The following is an 18,884-nucleotide window of genomic DNA, read 5'->3' on the forward strand; positions in this document are numbered from 1 at the left end:
AATCATATCTTTCATTCAAGAGACAGAAATTACTGTTTATAGAACATATGCTACACATGCCAATATGTTTACAAACACTGTAGTGCTCACATCTGAACATGCCAAAAGACTAATTATTTTGTCTTGGAACTACATTGTTCACTAAAAGCATATTCTGTAGGCTCCTTTCCTTTTTGAGATGAAAATATAAAGTTCTAGGGTAAAACAGTATTCATCTGGGCCACTACTTAATATAAACCAATTTCTGCATATTAAATCACTGAAATGTTTGAAAATGAGTTGCAAGCAGTCACCATGTACAGTGTATCATTTTTTTCTTTGTGACTTAATTTTAAAATGATGTTCATACTTTTTGCTCAGTTTGGTGCTTTCCCCTGATTTCTACTCAACATGCATGCAGAATAACCAATTTCTAATGGCCTGTTATAAAATAACCTCCAGCTTTTGGGGTAATTTTTAGTTCATTTATTTTTTAAAGCATGCAAAAAATTCTCAGTTAAAGAACTTGAATCAGATGCTGTGGATGAATGTTATCTGTAGCCAAAAATATTTACTGCAGTTGGCTTCATGAAAGTGATATTATAAACTTTTTATCCAGCAACACCACAAAATGTTATACTGAAAAAGCTTTAACACATGCATATCTATTTCTTTGATGATGGTTACTTCAAATATGTTACCCAGAAGGGTTTCAAAAATGCACTAACATTTTTAGATTCTTAACATAAAAATGTGGTCATCTTTGTATCTACCATAAAAGTAACCCTATTTCTGGAAACAGCTTGTACAATTAATAGACTGCTACTCAAAAAAATGCATAAAATGTTAACATGATCTGGAGAAAAATAAGCACCCATGGTAACCCCCCACAAAATGCAAAAATACTGCCCATAAAAATGGAAGTAATTGTTCTTTGAATAAAAATGAATAACTCATTATATAACTAGCACCCAGTCCCTCTCCAAGCTGTTTTATTACTGCCTCTAATCCTGACCAATTCAAAATAGAAATATAAAAGGCCATCTCCATCCAAAGTGCCCCAGTAATATCTTTCTGCCATTGTATCTTATATATCTTAGGGCAAACAAGTTGTATCTCTTAGATAAGATTGTTGTTGAATCACATATGATTTAAAAATGCCATACAACAATATTCTTATCTTAGAAAGAATTCCACATCTTCCTGACCTATGGGACAACCTTGGCATCAGATAAACTTTTACAAGTATATAAAATTAGGGATTCACAGGATGTTGAACTTAAGAATACTCATATCTGAATACTGTAAACAGTTAGTTAGCTGTTCAGTTATTTTATTTTATTTTTTTAAAACTGTTAATTTAACAGATTGGCAGTAACCCAATTGCTTTACAATCCTTTATACTGTATTTCTACAGTTCACCAAGATCAAATTCCCCAGGTCACTAGTCTCCAGCCTATAAAACACCAATAACCATTTTCTGTATGAAATCACTGTCAGTGTTATTGGTGTGTGTGTGTGTGTGTGTGTGGGGGGGCAGCATTTCCTTCATGTCTGGATATTCTTTCCTTCTTCGTGTTTGACTGTGGAAATTGTATATGTAGGTTCAAGGAGGAGGTTGCCTCACCGGGGTATCCAAGCCATAAATGCTTATAGGTTGATTTTTTCATTACTGTATTTTTTGGCTATTTATGACTTGGTGCCATACTGTCTTATAACTGAGCCTTTCATAGTATAAACCTTTTATACATTACAATTAAAGCAAATTATCTTTTGATGGAACAATGAAGTGATTACAATCTGCAGAAAGGCTGATATTAATGCAGAACAGCTGGAGGCGAATCCTGCATTCTGTAGGATTTTAAAAGTCAGTATTTTTATTTATACTTTAAAATAAAACTATCATCAATATAAGAGCATCTGCAAGCAAACAGATGCAGCAAACACTTTTTTGTTGAAAACCATTGTTGTTTTAAAAATATTGTACGTAATATTTTGCTCTAACTATAATATATCAGTAGACTGTTGACAGATGCTCTATGCCTGACATACAAGGCATCCTTGGATAACACCTGATGGAGCTTTTACATATTCACAAAATGAATATTTTCAGAATTACTTGATCTAGGGATTTAAACTTTCCTTGCCGCATACATAGGACATTTTAAAGGGATAGGCTTCCCATACATGTGAACCCTATTAAAGATAAGCTTTTGTAATGAAGAGAAACCTGGACCAGTGGATGGGAAATAGGAAGTACACCACTGGTTTAGGATCTGCAATGGACAGAGTCAGCATGTAAATTTTTCCCTAGCTTACATATACGCTTTACAATAACTTCTAAGGCACATAAACTTGCGGGATACATTTCAGATGTTTGGCTAGGGTTATAAAGGCCCCAGTGGTCATTAGCCAAGTATATATCCATGAATCTATGAACCTATTAATCGGGTGTGAGTTATGAAGCTACAAGCCCACTTCTCTGCTCTTGTTCACTCAGGTTTCATCCTTATGACCAACCCTAGCAGCTGTGAGTATATTATATCATTAACCAGATCCTGACTAGATATTAATACTATAACTCATTACCAGTGGCTATTCAAATATTGCAACATTTACTCATTGTATGTCCTGCTCTGTCACTAAACTATGACACATTAATGCATTACTTATTCCTACAGATCCCTCAGAAGTCTTTTGTTTAACTGCTATTATCATGCTCGCCTCACAAGTGGATGTTCTTACAAGCTTTTCATAACTGCATTAATATTAACTTTAGTATACATATTACATTGATATTTCACAGTGAGTTCAAACTCAGACATTGCTTTTACATCATTCTTCATTTATCATATATCATAGACTCCTTTATCAGCTGACACATTTTTACCACCCTCTTTGCTAAGTAATTCTGGTCCCCTTCCACACCTTCAAATAATCCGCATTTAAAGACTGTTGGGTATATCTCAATGTTCCTTTTCTACAAATGTCCTATATTATTTATGTTTCATTTTAATCTGATATCTTACCTATGTAGTGCAAAACATACTACAAAAATGTCAGACCCTGATTAGTAATCCAAGTAGACTAGGTACAGTTCCTCTATTAAGGTCTTACAGAAAATATATAAACAATCAACTCTGCCTGAGTAACTCGGTTACCTAACAAGTATACAAACTGAAATTGGCACAAGCTGTTCTTTACTAAACTGAGCTCATAAATTGATTCTATTAACTTTAACAAGTGACATTAACAGAAATGGGTCAGAAGGGATTTGTTTTTAAACGTCTTATCAGTAGAACATTTTCTCAAGCAGTGCTGTAACAACTCATCACTGGGCTTTAGTGCAAAGCCTGTAGAGGAGTCAGATGAGTCAGGATAAATACACAAAGTCCAGCCATCTAATTTTGTGTGCCAGAAGCAATATGGAACAGCAGGATACCAACAGTCTGGGAATGATGACAAGATATAGCAGGCTTACTTCTTTGGCATGTAGTCCCCAGGCTTTAGGTACTGTAGAGAGCAAATAATTAAAAAATAGCAACACTGTACTTCAGTGAAATAAAACATGCAGAAACAGATTAAAATAAAAATTAAGTTCCCTTGGGAGTAAGGCATATTTACTACCCTGCTCCTAAAGATGAGATGTGGAAGTTACCAGCAGTCAAAAGAATGACATTTCCTGTTCAGCTTTCAAAATAGATAAATATTAATGTTTGTATACTATAATTTCATAATGCTTGCTATCAAAATCTAATCATGTTGAACCTTGCTTGTCATATGTTAGTAAAATAATTACTCATTAACTTGACAAATTCTCCTCATTATAGTTGTGAATACAAAACACCAAACTATTTGTCAGGCTGTTGATATTTAATCTTACAACATGAGTAATATTATTTATGTATCAAATGGACTTAATAGTCAAAGTACCTATAAATCAAGCCAATAATCATCAGATATGACATGAACTTAAAAGATAACCTTCCTTATTAATTTCAACTTATACATTCCTGTGGAATTACAGAAAAGAAAAAAAGAAATTATGTACTCACCATAATGTTCCATGTCAGTTGTCCATCTCACCTTCATTCTTTACTTGTGGGTTCAGAACCAATCCTTGGCTCTGACGCTGCCATTTACTAAAGCTTGAGGTCTCCAACTAGCTCGTGGCCTACTGCATATCCCATAATGCTAAAGTGCATTCCCCAGATCTTGTTTGCTGATATACCAATTTATAATTACACACACACACACACACACACACACACACACACACACACACACACACACACACACACACACATATATATATATATATATATATATATATATATATATATATATATATATATATATGTATATATATGTGTGTGTGTGTGTGTATGAAGAATCCTGCATTAATTTATAAGCTAAGAAAAGGGTCAGAGACAATCAGAACTCAATTAATAATCTCTCGATCCTCCAGGAGCTAAAAGGATGGGGGTAGGAGGGCGGGAAGTAAGAATGAAGATGAGATGGACAACTCACATGGAACGTTCTGGTAAGTACATGACGTCTTTATGTTAAGTTGTCCTATGTCACCTTTATTCTTTACTTGTGGGACAGCATCCCTAGCACCATCTTTCCTGGATGGCTCAAGGAAGAACATTCTTCAGAACAGTGGACCCAAAGGAAGCCCTGTTCCTGGAGGCCAAATCCACTTTGTAATGAGTGATAAAGCTATGAGGCCTTGCCCACGTTGCTGCTGCACAAATTGTATCAGTCGGTAGTTTAGCACGGAAAGCAGAAGAGGTTGAGATAGCTCTTGTAGAATGAGTTTTTACTTTGTCTGGAAGTTGTTTATCCACTGACTAATAAGTGTAAGAGATGCAATCTGACAACCACCTGGAAAGAGTGTTTTTTGCCACTGAAGCTCCTTTCATGGAATCTTAAAAGGATAAGAACAATTGATCAGTTTTTCTAAAATCCTTTGTTCTGTGTAAATTGAAATGTAATTGTCTATGTACATCAAGTTGGTGTAACATGTATTCTGCCTTACACTGGTAAGTCTATAGACTGGTTCAGGTTTGATTCCGAACAAACTTTTGGTAGAAAGGCTGGGTTTGTATGAAATGAAACTCTGTCATTATGAAACAAGATATAATGGAGGTTTAATAGACAATGCTTGTAACTCCGAAACCCTCCTGGCTGAAGTGATAGCCACTAAGAAAATCATTTTCCAGGTTCAGAAATTTAAGTGACAGGATGACGCAGGTTCAAAAGAGGGAATAATTATCTGGGATAACACAAAATGTAGGTTCCATGGAGGTAGAGGTGGTTTAATGGGTGGTCTTAACAGGTTGGTACCTCTCCAAAAGGGTTTGCACAATCTATGGGAAATAACATTGGTTCCTTCTTCTCCAAAGTGGAAATTTGAAATTGCTACTAACTGTACACAGATAGTAGCTGCAGCTGCTCCCTCATTGAAAAGGTTTGCTAAAAATTCCAGTATAGAAGGTATAGATGCAGAGAATGGGTCAATATGATTCTTTACAGCCCTGGATGAAAATCTTTTCCATTTGCTGAGATATAACTTTCTCGTAGAAGCTTTGTGAGAAGAAATCAGGATATGCTGTACTGGGATTGAAAGATCTGGTAGCCTGGCTATGTTTGGAACCGGAGCAGCCAAGCTGTCAATTTGAGGGTCTAGAGAGATGGATGGAGCATTCCTGATGGATGGGCCAGGAGATCTGCCACTGGGTCCAGCATACAAGGCTCCTTCTGAGGATTAAACCTCAAGAAGGGGAACCAAATTTGACAAGGCCATTAAGGGGCTATCAAAATTAAGGTCCTTTCCAATGCGCTGGCTTTCTGAAGAACTCTGGGTATCAATGGAAAGGGAGGGAAGGCATAAAGGAGACCCGAGGGCCAATCGTGTACATGTGCATCCCTTGAGGATTCCCCCAAGGGGGGGATTAGGGCAAGGTAGGTGATGCATTTGGTGTTTATAACGTGGTAAAAAGATCGCAGCAAGGCTGTCCCCATTTTCAGAAGATCCTTTCCACTACTTCTTGTTTCAGGGACCACTCATGAGGCATTAGAATCACTCTGCTGAGCTTGTCTGCTATCACATTGGATTTCCCCAGGATATGCATTGCTGTAAGAAAGCATTTGGAGGAGGTTGCCCACTGCCATACTTTCAGGGCCTCTTGACAAAGAGGGTAAGGTCTGGTTCTTCCTTGTTTGTTTATGTACCATACAACTGTCATATTGTTTGTTTGGATTGCAATTGTTCCCAGTGGAAGAGAGTCTTGGAATGCTTGCAATGCAAGAAGCACCGCTCTCATCTCTAGGACACTGTTGTGCAAATGGGCCTCGTGATCCAGCCACATGCCTTGGACTGTTCTTCCCTGATAATGCCCCCCCCCCCCACACACTTTAACTAGAAAGCATCTGTGGTCACCGTGGTGAGCGGTTGTGGAAGAGCAAACAGTTGACCTAAAGTAACTTGGTTGGGAGGAAGCCACCAACGGAGGTCTCTTCTGCAAGATTCCGTCAACATGATCTGGTGTGACATCGGAAAGTCCTGCATGGACCACTGAGTGAATAGTAGCTATTGTAAAATTCTCATATGCAGTCTCACTAAGGGAATTATGTTTTTTGCAGCTGCCATTGTGCCTAGTAATTATAGAACTGTACTTGCTTGGGTCTTCCTCCTGAAAAGAAGGTCTACAACTTGCGCCCATAGGTGTTGTACTCTGACTAACAGAAGCTTTACCATCATTGTTGTAGTGTTTAAATCTGCACTTATAAAGACAATATGTTGAGATGGCAATAAGGCAGATTTTTTGTAGTTTATTGTGATCCCTAAGCGAGAACATAGTTTCATAGTGGTGTCTCTTGCCTCTATTAGTAGATGCTTGGTGGTGGTGGTTAGGAGCCAGTCATCTAAATATGGAAACACCCAGAATCCCAAACATCTCAGGTGAGCAGTAACTACTGCCATACATTTGATGAACACTCTGGGGGCTGTAGTGAGGCCAAAGGGCAGAGCTCGAAATTGGTATACAACTATAAAGTCCTCTAACTGAAAACACACTTGATCACTATCTAACTTAAATGAGTGATGAAGAGACAATTATTCTAAATAGTACAAACACACAAACTTTTAATGCTACCACAAAAAAACGGGATACGGGTGAATACTGGGCCTAGAGGTAAAATGACAGCCCAAAGAGACAAACAGCAAAAATTGAACAGTATAGCTAAAACAATTTAAACTATTAACTATTAAACTATTAGACTATTAAACTAACAAACTATTTAGAAAAAAGAAACTTTTTACTTGAAATAACAGCAATCAAAAAAGTAACTTAGCCAGAGCCAGTTGAAAATGCTCAATCTGTTTAGTGTCACATGAGATCTGGGGAATGCACTGGAGCATTGTGGGATAGCGAGTAGGCCACAAGCTAGTTGAAGACCTCAAGCTTTAGTAAATGTCCAAGTTGGAACCGAGGATCGGTTCGGAACCCACAAGTAAAGAATGAAGGTGAGATAGGACAACTTCACATCAGAAGTATTTAGTGGTAGATAGCTCCTCAGAAAAGTCAGTCTCAGGCACTGGAACACTAAGATCCTGCCACATAATCTTTCAAGCAATTCTAGAGAATTTTCAAGTAACATTTTTGACTCACAGACAACAAGCAGAATAAGCCATGAAAAAAAGGTAAAGAAAGTTTGTAAAATGATAACCAATAGACAATCACAATGTAAACCTCTGAGGAATGAACAGAACAGAAAATTATGATACAAATATACAATCCTGTCAGCAAGTTGAAAAGAGTTTCATAAATGGGAAGATTTAGGGATTTATATACATAGCTGCAACTCAAAGGTCACAACACAAGTCAGACTTCTGAAAATATTGTCTTTGAAAAGTGTGGAGGTGGACCAAAATTACTTAGCAGAAAAAATGGCAGAAAGTGCATCAGATGATGGATAAAAAATCCAGACACCTCAAGTTAGACTTGTGGTTTAGGGTCTTAAAGAGCCAAGGACTGAATGGCTGATGCCAACTCACCTGTCCTGGAAGGGAGAGATTGTTAGTTATAGTCAACTAATCGCCACCATTAAGGTGGGAGTTTGCAAGCAATGACTACGTCCATAGGTGAGGGGCACAAGCTTGGTCCAGTTACACAGGTGATGGTATCTCTCTGCAGTGTATGTGAATAGATGAAGGCATATACATTTTAAGGAGGGCATAGATATGCCATCTGCAGTGACGCAGCTGCTCAAGTCAACCACCAAGGGGGGGCATAGTAACATAAGCTGAAAAAGCCCTGATGACTGCCACAATGACACTTCAATGATCACCTTTCATTTCTCAGAAAATGAATGAGCCAGAAATGGCTCTCACCCCAAGAGGAATGAAAGTGCTACTAGACTATAATGATTGGCAGGCAGAGAGGAACAAAAAAATGGTGTGACATGGCCACTGATTCAGAAAATCATGTGAAAGAGTAAATCAAGCATGAACATAGAAACATATTTCAAAAACATTATGAGAAAGGGTTTATTCCTAATAATAAGTAATAATAATCATAAATAAATAAAATAATAAAAAGGGTTCATCCTAAAAATAAGTCCAGACTCTAAAGTTAGGAATGTTAATAGGTCTGCCAGTAGGAGAAGCAAAGGTATCCTAGGTGTAAATATGTGACTTTCCTCTCTTCATGTGCATAATATCTAGTTTTCCTAGTTCATTATTTAACTTTTATCCATGTTTAGATACCAGCACATAAATAAACTAGAACTTGAATTTGAATGTACAGATATGACAAGTCCACACTAAAAGGATAGAAAATCAAATTAGAAATGCAAAGCAGCATGCTTAGCAAATGGCCCAACATGTTATGAAGCATGTTAGAGGTACAGTTCTTTCTGCATCACACTTATACGTTTCTCATCTGATTTCTACACAGCATCCAGTTCAAAAAGATTAACCAGAATTTAGGGACCGTCTCAAATGTTCATCTTGCTGTCAAATGGTAAGGGATATAGTAGCTCCATTTAGCAATAAAACCGGCAAACACTGTTTTGTTTTGACTGGAACTGATAAATATTTAATTATGGTACAAACAATATTAACAATTACAAAACTACCTTGTGCTGAATTCAAAGCCATCTTGTGTTTTATTTGTTCTAGATGTGTTTTCGTTCAGGGGGTGTTATCTGGTCACATGTAACTGGTAAGGCACTGATAATGGTGACGAAACAATGAGCTCTGTTTGCTCACTGCACAACTTCAATCCCTAGAATTCTGAAGCATCACAGCAGTTAAACCTCATATATAAAGTTGGAATAACATTCTTGGTGCCAGAGGGGCAGCTTGGAGGGAAATGCAGAGAGATGAGGATCTCCTCTCCTCTCCCTGGCTGTGAAGCAGTACGCAGGCCCAGGCATAACTTAATATGAGCCTTCCAGCAACAACATATGGACATGGAGAGACCTTGTGAGGCTGAACAAACATGAATGTAAATTCATGTCCCTAAGATGTTATTCATACAAATACTAAATATCGTTACAAAGTTATGATTACATTATGTATGGTCGCTTACTTAATGGCAAACAGAAAACAGTGACATAAATAAAGTCAAACATACATAACACTAAAAATCCAAAACATTCAGCCTGGAAAAGAACAAAAAAAGATAAATAATTTCCATTTCTGTTCTTTACACTAAATCCCACTTAACACTAGCTTCTAATTTGTCTGAATAGAGTTAGTATTATGGGAAGGGTTTATTATGGTAAGGTGTAGGGTTAGAGTTGGGGCAGTTGCAGGATTAGCGTGACAGCAAGTATTACTGAAATGGATAAAGAGCTTCGCTCCCTCCCATACCAACTTAGTAATTCATGCTAAGCTAACCATAACCATAATCATGCCCTGCCCTCAACAATAACCTAACACCTTACCTAAAAAAAACCCTCCTGTAACATTACCACTACACAAGACAAACTTGGAAACACAAACCAAGACACACTATCAACAAACATTACATTTATCATCTTACCTAACCCCTGTCCTAACCCACACAAACTTGTGTGTGCACGCAAGAGCGCACACACGCGCACACACACACACACACACACACACACACACACACACACACACACACACACACACACACACACACACACACACACACACACTCTCTCACACACTAAACCAGAGATACATACTGAGAATGACTTCATATGGGAACACGTATATGGCCCTAACCTGCTATCCTTCTACAATGTATAAACACAGAAGAACATCCTGGAGATAAATGTAGATAAAACAGTCATGTGTTCCTTACTTGCTATTCATCATTATTGGCAATATATGGACTGGATACATCCTGGAGGTAAGCATACACTGGAACATGCACACACCCCTAATGTTAAAATCTTCCCCCAAGAAACAGTGTAGGATTACAGTCAAAAATGTTTGATTTTCTGGTAAATCACTGAGGATTCCCATCAGTCAATAATGCCAGGCATTACAGTTTCATATTTCTTACTGTTCAGAAAATGTGCATTAATGTAAAACTGATTGTTCTACTATTTCTTTAAGTGAATTAGAGTCATATCTAAAAACTTTCCCTGATTTTTGACCTTTGTCTCCCCATTACTTCTGGCTTCATTCAGAATTCTTGACCAAAGAAGTTGTGAGGCATACAGCTTTCCATACAGTGGCAAATATGAATATCTGGTTGGTCACCTGCCAGGGTTTAAAGAGAAAAAAAAATACTTGCTACAAACTGGACAGAAGAATTCTCTTCCAGATCTTTATGGTTCTACTGGCAGTCAATTACCCACCAGTGTTTAAAGTTTCTGCAGTGCCAGCTATACAATGACTCACAGAACAAAACCCAAAAAAAATGTTTCCAGCTACAGCTCCGAGTTGAGAAATAAAGCCCAAACACCGTACGTATGTAATAAAACAAAACCGTTTAATTGAAGCACTTTTCGTTGCTGTTGTACAGCAACTTCCTCAGAAAAACTTAACAAGGTATCAAACAACACTATTTGAATGGTAAACTCGATCACAAGATGCTCTTATCAGCTGGTAAACACGTCACAACAATTTGTCCTCCTAAATTAATGAGGTTTAACTGAAGTAAGTTAAACTGAATGTTATTTTACCCTATTATAAAACACCAATAAAAAAGCATATATATGTACAGTAAAAAAGTCTTCCTTTTTAAAAAGGAACAGTATACATAGTATTCTAATTATACATAGTATTCTAATTTAGTGCGGTGGTGGTGCTGCGGTAGCGTTGTCGCCTCATAGTTAGACGTTGGCCGTTCGATTCTCAGTTAAAGCGTCTACTGTGTGACGACATGCGTGAATGGGCGTTCGCCGTTGAAGGTTGTGCGTTAGGCCCGGCAAGCCAGCATGTAAAACTCTACTGCCAATCATTAGCGGACCGGAGTTCCGCTGTGGCGACCCCTAACCGGGAAAAGCCGAAAGACACACACAATACATAGTATTCTAATTTAAATATCTTACACATTGCAATAGAAGTATAAAAGCATGTCAGTATTTCCTAAGAAGTCTGAAACCTGATTACCTTTTCAGACTTCTAAGTTTTAATATGCATGCTATGTTGCAATAATCATTTAAACCTGGAAAAGAAAATGCATTTAAGCGAATTTGCCATGCTAATTCGTATTCTTCTAGCAATAAATTAAAGGGACCTCCTCTAATGTCAGTTTGTACCTGATCTATTGCTTTAAAAACAAATTTGTGTCCATCATTTAAGGTAGTATGTCTAGCTAAAGGGTTGTCAGTTTTATTAGTGACAATTGCATAGAATGACTCACAGAACTTTTGATCTTTCCAAGGCTTGGTGATTGGTTTTCTATATTACATTGGGTGGAACCAAGCAGAAAGAGAAAATAAGCAGAGTGCAGCACAGTTGCTTTCTTTACATGGCATTGGAGTTCTATCAAGATGGACACCAGCCATGCAATTTCATATCCTGGAAGCATGGCCTTGTGTGCCTTAGTGAAGCACCATCCTTGGGTAGTGAATAATATAGTTTACCAAACACAGATTATTTGATGTACAGCAACTTTGAAAACTGTATAATTCAACATTGCAAAATACATCAGTAATGATTGTGTCTTATTTTAGTCAGATTTCAATGCACATTATTTTACTGTTTCCCATGAGACTAAGTATGCCATACCTAACAAAGAATACACTACACAGAAATTTCAGAAGGATGTGTATTATCTATCATGCACGGTATGACATTTTTTTTAAAGTTTTCTAGAGGCATTTATATTTACTGTAGGAAGGTTTGGGCTTTAAGGTATAATACATGGAAAGGTAGGAAGAATGTTTCTTTCAGTAGAATCTTCCCAAAACATCTTGCTTAGGTAGGACTGGGCTTTAAAGTGTACTATAATTTATTTCAGCAGCTTTTCTAGACCCATTTGTGGTCAGGTCTGACCTACCGGGTGTACTCCATGAATATGCATTTTGTATAGCAGAATTTTGCGGAAGCATTTGTGTTGGGGGTGAGATGGGAGTAGGGCTGGACTGCTGAGCTGGATAGCAGAAGGAGAAAATTTCTTTGTGAAGCACTTTCCAGAAACATTTATGCTTGATGAGGGAATACTTGTGGTAGCAAATACAGGCCATACCTGCTATGAACTATATGTGGTATTCACTGCAGTGAGTCTTACCATCTAGAAGTGCTGAACATGGCTGGCTTTAACAACTGGGGCTTACTGGTTGATTTTGCTGTTTATTTTTTTCACATACTGCTGACTCAGGCCTTGCCTGTATATACCCGTTATGATGTGGGATGCAGTTGCCTGAAAGTTATCCACGCTGCACACTATGTGAAGCAGTTCCCTGAATGTTATGCATGTTGAGTTCTACTGTGATGCTGCAGCAGGAATTTGTATGCATGCCGAGTTCTGTTTCAACTTTTAGCTATGCAGGTATTAAACTTTTGACTTACCGCACTGAACTGCCATCATGGCTATATACTTATCTTAATATGTTCTAATGGTGATACAATATCGCTTTTTCTGATGTCAGGGTTATGGTAGATGTGTGGGAACTATGATACATATCTATGCTTTTGAGCCCATATGTCCTCTAATTATTGTATAATGCATATTCTTATTATGGGACCATACCAGTTCATCGAATAGCATTTTCAGTGCAATTACATCGAATGTACCACCATTAACACCATCTGAATTATGCTGCATTAATAACAGGAATCATTTATTTGTTTGAATATTCACTTTGTCAAGCATTCAAAATGTTGAACAAATGTCAGCAAAAGAATGCTGGCATTTGTATGTGGCAGATCAAGGTACAGAAGAGATAGGGATTTGCCTTTCCCTGCTGCTGCTGTGTGATGTTGGAGTTGTTACATATAAGTATGGGGGGGGTAGCATGGCTTGGCTCCCTATATACAATATTTTTTGTCTCTTTGATTTACTTGATGTTTGTTCTTTTGTGATAAATGTCTTGCATTATTGAACATTTGAATGATGTTTGATTAAACACCATGGATCCTTAGTACCATATATTCTCTCATTGTAAATTATACACACACACACACACACACACACACACACACACACACACACACACACACACACATAAACAGATGCACCAAACTAGTGCAGACAGGGCAGATTAACATAGGAGGAGTCTGGGAAACAAAAGTGGCCCAAAGTATATTACATGCTCATACATATAAACACACACATGCAACACACACAACAATGTATCTGTATAAACTAAACACAGTACTACGTCCTTGCAGAGGAGGACCTAATCTGCTCTCTGGGTTACAGTGGGAGATTGGATAGCATTATATTATGGGGTACAGATGGCACCACTGAACACAGGTGAATATTTCATGAACTGGGAGTAGGAAGGCAGGGCATAACACAATAGAACGCTCATTAGCATTTTGCTGCACATGGAGTGCAACATTATTAGGTATCATTACTACTTGCCTGTTCATGCGATATCCAGGGGAGGCATTAAAGAAGGGAAAGTTCCTAACCCCTGACATCCCTAACAGCTTCACTTACTCCTACTGAACTAATGGCTTACAAAATTGCTTATATTTGTTTGTATTTCCATGTGCATTGTCACTGGCTGCAGTGATATGCAGTGCTGGACAAGACATGGGTGCTACAGTCCTTTACCAGACAGATCTGGTCATAGCCCATTACCACCAAGATGGTAAAGCAACATATCAGTTACCATATACCAGCACTCAAGGTGTTAACTGAGCTCAGGTCATCCTTGTCATAGGAATGTATCCTTCTATGCCACATACAGGAATTCATATTTTTTAACATTTTGTTTATAAAAGGGCCTAGCTTTAACAGATACTTAGTGTTACAAGCTAACAAAGCAGTAATCAATTTTTAACTTAACGTAATCATACATATCAGAAATGCATGATAGTGGAGGCTTCACTGTCTAACATCAGCTCTTATGAACTTGTATAATCAACAAGATTAGACAAGGGAAAATAACATTACCAAAATCTCGAAGCTGTGTTTCACTGAAGGGACTTTGATAAATTACATTTCTATACTGCTGTGATATTAGGAGAATATGAACCAGACACATTTTTTAGCATAACTCTGTTTCAGATCATGGGTTTTAATCATTTTAGAAATTCTGACAAATGGCAGCTCTATATGCTTAAAAAAGTCTCTTGGTAATGCTTTTTTTTTCCTTTCTATAATGACTGTTCTTCAGAAATGTCTCTACAGCAGGAAAAACAATATGATCTGCTTTCCCTGCTGATGTTCAAAGGATACGTAAAGAATTTAAAACTTTGTTTATTATGCAGAGCTAAAAACAGACTGACAATGGTAGCCTGAGTAATTTCATTGATGATACTTATATACTTGTTCAACAAACGTCTCACAAAACAAAAAAGAAAATGGCGTGGAATTTTTACTCTTTGCACTCTAACTGTCTTAGTATTGCGAGTGATACAAAAGGTGTGTATCACTACTTATTCTCTGTAGTTTTTCTTGGATGTAATATGAGCAAAAGCGTCATTGCTCGCACATGATAGTGAAGTGGTGATCCGATAATGCCAATCCATGTCGTTTCTCTATGTGGTTTGCAAATATATTGCGAATGTTACCAAAAGAAGCATTTTAAATAATTTAGCAGTGCCTTTGTCTGACTTACTTACACTAAAAGTAGATGGCACAACTTCTGTGTAGTCTGTCACCTACTGTTACATTTAAAGCAATCTGCTGTCAAAGTACAAAGGTGTTCACAAGGACTTTCAAAATGCAGAACCCTCCCTCATTGTCCAGAGCTGGTATGCTTGCCCATGTCTACTTCAAATGATCAAACTTGTAGAACATCGAATTACACATTATCGAGGACGAGATGATCAATGTTCTACAATATCAAACATTAAAGTAGAACAAATTAAAAAAGATAAAATGTCTTCTTGTAAGTTTTTGCAGGGGGGCAAGCCCCCCTGCACCCCTCACACCCCATGTTACTTAAATATGCCAACTCTGAGATTGCACTACAGTGAAGAAAATGGTAAATTTCTGGTTCTGTGCTGAACTATACCATTCTCTTTACTGTAGTGCGATCTCGGTGTTGGTATATTTAAGTAGTAGGGGGTGTGGGTGTTTCTTTCTTTTTTTTTTTTTTTTAAAGACATGCATGAATGGGTGTGCCTTCGTTGAAGTTTGGGTGTCGGGCTCGCACCTCGGCACAGTAAAAATCTAGTGCCAATCATTAGCAGACTGGAGTTCCGCTGTGGCAACCTCTAACCAGGAAAAGCCGAAAGAAGAAGAACATTATTATTCAGTAACCTGAACACAAATGAGAAGGAATTTAATATACTAGAATGTTAGTGTTTTAATGTGTTTTATTCTCTCAGTGTTTATGTGAAGAGGACATGTGCAGAGGACAAATATTCTGTGTAGAAATGAGCTCATTTATTCAAATGACTATGATCTGCAGATGCTCCACTACAGTCAATTATTGCTTTATTTTATCATAAAATCACATACTGTATTAAGACCTTAATTTTTAAGTGTATCTTAATTACGGAAGACGATACAGACATATGATATGAGGGGGAGCCTAACTATTCATTGAGAAGTATATTCGATACACCAAGCGCTGGATTGCATTGCATAAGTGGAAATTCCTTAAGATTCCAAGAGCAGGATAAGTTATTTCTTACACTTATTTCACTGAACTGCACTTCTGAAATACTTAAAATTGTGCTAAACAGTTGATCTACTACATTTTGCACTGTTATAAAGCTTTTTTATTGTTTCACTGCATTTATGTACTGTTTTATACTGTTTTAACTGGATTTTTCATTGCTAATTGCATGTTTACTGAATTACTTAACTGTAAACTGCTTTTTCATACTGAGAGTTGTATTTTCTGTTTGTGATTGCTCTATCCGAGCTTTTCTGTGCATTTTTGATAATTGTTTGTTTACAGTTAAAAGCATTCTCTAGAGTCTGCTCCTTGATCTGTTTAAAACTTTCATTTAGTGGCTACAGCTAGGAACTGTAATAGTGTGCATTACTATAATTGCATTTTTATTTAATTACTAAATTGTAAACTGCTTTTTCATACTGAGACTTGTATTTTCTCTTTGTGGGTGTTGGTCAGATCCGACCACAAGCTAATCACCCTAGACATTGACATCCCGCTCCCACCCCCCGTTAGGAAAACAACTGTAAAATATTTCTCCAAAGCCAATTTCATGCTTCTTAAGACAGAGTGGCAAACTTCACGACACCCATGCAGATGAACAATAGAGGTACGACTGCTAAATCCTATACAAATGCACTTTATAAGCACTTACACGAGTGCATGGATCGTGCTATCCCTAACAGAACCAAGATGCTATCCTCCAAAAAAAGGAAGCCAATCTGGTGGTCTTATGCCATAAATAAACTCTACAAAAGAAGAAAGAAACTGTTACAAAAAAGAGTAAATCCCATGATTGGAGGAACCCCCTGGTCAGCCTCAGTAAGAAGCTGAAATCCCTCATAAAATCCTCCAAAGCTGGTTATGAAAACAAAATTGCCACTGATTCTAAAGACAACCACAAAGCATTCTATAGCTATGTCAAGAATCTCAATGGCAACACTCAGATCTGCTCTGAGTTACAGCACAATGACACTAAATATACAGAACCAACTGATATTGCCAACATCCTGGCAGACAGGTTGAGTGCTAACTTTACCCCCCTCTCACCCCCTAAACGGCCCATCTTTATACCGGAAGAATGCAAAGTTCCTGTAATCACGGCTGCACAGGTAAAAACCTCACTCTCCAAAGCCAAGAACACAGAATCCATGGGACCTGACAACATCTCAGGCTGCCTTCTACATAAACTACAGAATGAACTGGCACCCCACCTAAGTACCATGTTCAATCATAGCCTTACCTCGGGCTTTGAGCCCACTGAATGGCACACTGTGACATTTATCCCACTCCACAAAGGGTGGGCCACAACAAACCCCAGGAACTACTGCCCCATTAGCCTGACGAGCCTGGTCTGCAAGGCCATGGAACGTATCATCATGGAACTTATAAACAAAGACATTCGAGATCTCCAAACTCTGGACCCCACACAGTTTGGGTTTGTAAAAGGCAGATCACATCTCCTAAACCTGACAGACTTCTTTGAAATAGTCACCAAAGCCATAGATGAGGGTAAGGTGGTTCATACAGCCTATCTAGATCTCGCCAAGGTGTTCAACACCATCCCCCACTCTGGAATTATAGATAAACTCACTAAACTAGGTATAAATCCCTATGTCACAAGATGGGTTGCCAACTAGCTTACTGACAGAACCCACACTGTGAAAGTAGCAGACTCCAAATCAGACTTCAGACCAGTGACAAGTGGAGTACCACAGGGTTCAGTCCTGTGTCCTCTCCTGTTTGGTATCTACTTCTCTGAAGTACAGGCTAACACAGAAGGTCTTTGGCTAACTAAATTCACAGATGACTGCAAACTAGGAGCCATAATCAAAACTCCTAACGATGTGGACATCCTACAAAAGGGCCCCACTGAGACAGATGCCTGGTGTCAAAGCCATGGTCTCAAGCTCAATGCCAAAAAGTGCATTGTCATCCCCTTTGGTAAAAACTCTGTACCCATGAACTACCACATAGGTGGTAGTCTACTTAACACTGAAAGTGTGATAAGAGACCTTGGGCCACAGGTGGACAGTAGTCTCTCCTTTGATAATCACATTGCCACAGTGGTCAGGAAATCCTTCTATGTGGCACATCTCATCACAAAAGGTTTCTCATCCAGAAAAAAAGAGGTCATTGTTCCCCTCTACTCATCACTCATTAGACCCATTATAGAGTACAACGCCCCTTTTGGTATGTACCTCACAAGACATCTACAACAACTGAAAAGGCCACAAAAATACCTCACAAAGAGGATTACTGGCCTCAAACAAATGCCTTATGCATACCGTCTCAAAAAACTCCAGCTTTACTCCGTCGCATATCACCTACTCACAGGCGATCTCTGCCTAACATACAAAGCTATGTCAAACCCAGAGCTGTTGGACATGCTCCACTTAAAGAAATCCCAATCCCTCCGAGCTACATGCTCTAGGGACCTAAACCTTGTCACTACAATAAATAGAACATGTTGGAGGGATAGATTCCTGTCCCAGAGACTTTCCATACTCTGGAACAGACTGCCTATCTATGTCAAACAGAGCTCCTCATTAGCACTCTTTAAGAAAAACCTTGATGATTGGATGGGCAATAGGAAATTCACCCCGGGGATCACTTCTGTGGTTCTGCTTGACAAGGTCACAGGAAAATAATTTTCTTGGGTGGCGAAA

General features: G+C 38.1%; 1 protein-coding gene across 5 annotated transcripts in view; it reads right to left on the reverse strand.

The window, feature by feature from the left end:
• ANKS1B (ankyrin repeat and sterile alpha motif domain containing 1B) overlaps window positions 1-18,884 on the reverse strand; it is a 6,771,497-nt gene that overhangs the window by 6,463,201 nt on the left and 289,412 nt on the right. The window lies entirely within an intron of this gene.

This window comes from Protopterus annectens, chromosome 11.part0 (genome assembly GCF_019279795.1).
Source record: "Protopterus annectens isolate FY-2018-M chromosome 11.part0, PAN1.0, whole genome shotgun sequence".
Lineage (NCBI taxonomy): Eukaryota > Metazoa > Chordata > Ceratodontiformes > Protopteridae > Protopterus > Protopterus annectens.